The following is a 3,629-nucleotide window of genomic DNA, read 5'->3' on the forward strand; positions in this document are numbered from 1 at the left end:
GTAATATTACTTAAACAATTAATACATAAGAGTGCTGAATCTTAGTACTGTTTAATTTTTGTCAAACTGCTAAGTGTAAATGTTACATTGTAAAGTCATATCTCCTTGTTACTTTAATTTTTGTTTGTCCAACTTCTGGACAGTAGAGAGAACCTCACTATGTATTTTAGGCCATTTTATTTAATCTTTTCTGAATTTTCTATCTATAACATTTTCCTTTGGCCTCATTAGAATTATGAATTGTAAAAATCTTTTGAACATTATAGATATCAATCTTTTAAATGCACATAATCACTTTCTCAAACCGTTATGAATTCTCACTTTTTATAGTAAGAACACATAAAATACTTTCACAATCAGAAACACTTGACATATGCATAGACATGCCTTTTATATTTTAGCTTTTAGATTTACTGTCTCAAAGTTCTTTCTAAATCCTAGGTGATAAAATAGATTATTATATATTTAATTCTGATCTAAAACACTAATTATAGACAAAGATTGTCAGAATACATAAGTAAAACAAGACCCAACTATATGTTGTCCGCAAAAACTCACTTTAAATATAAAAACAGAGCTAGGTTAAGAATAAAGAAGTGGAAAAAGATATGCCGTGTTAACAACTGATAAAAAGAAATTGGGGATCAATATGTCAATATCAGAAAAATCAGACTTCAAGATAAGGAAAATTATCAGGGATAAAGACGGGCATTACATAAGGATGAAGGAGTCAAATCTCCAAAAGTATTGTATGTATATGCACCTAATAACAAGGCATTAAAATACTTGGTGCAAATATTTATGGGACCACAATGAAAAAACAGACAAATTCATCATAATAATTAGAGTTTTTAATGCTTCCCTCTCAGTAATTGATAGATCCAGCAAGAAGAAAATCAGTAAGAATAAAGACGTGATCAGTACTATCATCAACATGATCTAATGGATATCTATAAAATACTCTATCCAATAATAGCAGAATATACATTCTTTTCAGGCACACCTGGAACATTTACCAATGTAGACCACAAATGTACCATACCAATGCAAAATATTAATAATAGGAGAAACTGGGTGTGGAGTTTCTGGAATTTTTTGTACTGTATAATTTCTCTGTAATTCTAAAACTATTTTAAAACAAAAATTACATTAAAAATGCAGATGAGAATTTTAAGTGTATTTAGAACTGTAATGTTCTAATAAGTACATTATACATGGAAACTCATAACAATGGGTTTTAGATCTCTAAAAATATATAAAAAATTAAGATTTCAAGTTTGTTACATATTTAGAAAGAAATGCAATTAAGTTACAAAAGGTATTTCAATACTAGCGTAGATATCTTTTAATTAGCAAAATAGACAGCTTTGAATATATCAAGTGTTGTTTCTAATTATGTAATAAATTTCAATATGTAATGTATGATTTAATTATAAGTGAAATAAATACTCAGAAAATATTTTGATACCTGTTACAGTTTGATCACTCCAATTCTCATGTTGAAATATGATCTCTAATATTGGAGGTGGGGCCTAATGGGAGAGTTTGAGTTGTGGAGCCATATTCCTTCTGAATGCCTTGGTGCCTTTCTTGTGGTAGTGAGTGAATTCTCTAATAGTTACCACTAGAGCTGGTTGTTTAAAAGAGCCTGACGCCTACCCTATATCTCTCTTGCTTCTTCTCTCGTCATGTGATCTCTGCATGCACCACCTCCCCTCTCCTTCTGCCATGAGTGGAAGCAGCCTGAAACCCTCACAAAACGCAGATGTTGGCACTATGCTTCTTGTACAGCCTGCAGAACCATGAGCCAACTAAACCTCTTTTCCTTATAAGTTACTGAGCTGCAGGTATTCTTTTATAGCAACACAAAGGAACTAAGCAGTATCTCTATTATGTTGTTAACAGTAACACACAGGGTCTAAGAGGTACCTCTATTGTGTTTCTTAATTATATTGGTGCTTGTCTTAATAGTAGATTTTAAAGACTAATATCAATGTTTATATACAGTCAAAGGCAGTTTCATGACTATCAAATGCTATGATAAAGAATTATGAAGGGCCTAATATTAACTATTAAAAAGCATTCAACAATAACAAAAAATCTGTACAAAATGCCACTTAACATTTCAAGTTATTGTTTATTGCAATTCATTAACAAACCGGTCAATATAAAAACTTACATAATGGCAATATAATTATTTCATGACAGAAGTCAGTGGTCTCCTGCTGACAAATGACTATGTGATTGCAACATGCCCTTACCACTATGTTTAAGGTAGTATGTGGCTTAAAGTTTACCTGATTTAAATGTGAAGAGCTTTCTGTAAAGTTCATACTCCTTCATGTAGAAATCACAGTTTAGTATTACTCTTCCATGAAAATAATGTAACATTTAGGAATATGAGGCAATGTGCCGTCTTCTAGTACAATATAAGTCTTCTTAGACTACTTCAGAGTATCTGAATTGTTGAAGAATTTCAATCTTTGTATGTTTTTACCAGCCAGTACAAGAATTAATAATTTTCCATAGACTGGACACGTATTATTCTTATACCTAGATTATTATTATACCTAGAGTGTAATCAAACCAGTGAAAATAATTAAAATACTTTTTTCTGAATCTGATAAATACACATTATATATTGTGTTCAGGCATTGCTTTAGTTTTTGTCATTTATCTTTTATAAACAAAACTGTTGGCTGTTTGAAAATTTACAAATTGTTTTGCTGTGTAAAGTATAAAGAACCCATCAAGTTTCAACCCTTATTTCATATTATATATTCATTACATATTTGACATTATTTAATTTCTATAGATACAGACTAATCAGTTTTAAATGGATTCTCACAGAACTGAGTTTTACCCTCATTATGTTTACAGTACTCTATCTTGTACTACAGTTACTTGTGAGTTTTATATCTCTAGGCAGGGTGTTTTTATGCACTTTGGTATCTTCCCCCAAAACACAGCATCTTCACATTGTAGGTGTTCAACAATCATACAAACTTTTGTATCTCTCTTCTTCTCTCCCTTACCCTCCCCTCCCCTCCTCTCCTCTCCCTTCCTCTCCTCTTCTCTCTTCTTCCCGCTGTTCCTTTTCTTCTGCGAATAAAATGGAAGGCTTATAGGCTGTGGAAGATTTATAGGTGTGTCATAGAATACTGACCTCAGTTTTGGGGATAAACAGATGATGATTGGAGCTTCCAGAAACTTTTTGGCCAGTCAAATCTATATTAAAGTAGAATTATCCATGTCTTCTCTAAGGGGGATTAGGATGAATTGGAGTCATTATCTACTGTCTCACAGGCAGTTAGCACATTGAAGGATAATTAGCACTCACTGTTCATCTGCAAGGTCCAGAGGACAACCATAAAAGTGATCCACTACATGACTGGATCCACCACATAGCCAGCTGCAGAACACTGCCCATTACAGAAGAGGCCTATGAAACTTCTAAGGAATTCTTCTAGATGCCTATGGAGTTGTAACTCAGCCCAAGGCACTATCAACTGAGGGTCAGAGGACAGGGAAGTTGACTGGGTTTCCTAACAGGTGACTCTTCAATTGATCACCCCTAAATTTTATCTTCAGATACTCTGTCCCTTTGCAATTGATGTGCTTTGCAATAG

This window comes from Pongo abelii, chromosome 9, assembly GCF_028885655.2.
Source record: "Pongo abelii isolate AG06213 chromosome 9, NHGRI_mPonAbe1-v2.0_pri, whole genome shotgun sequence".
Lineage (NCBI taxonomy): Eukaryota > Metazoa > Chordata > Mammalia > Primates > Hominidae > Pongo > Pongo abelii.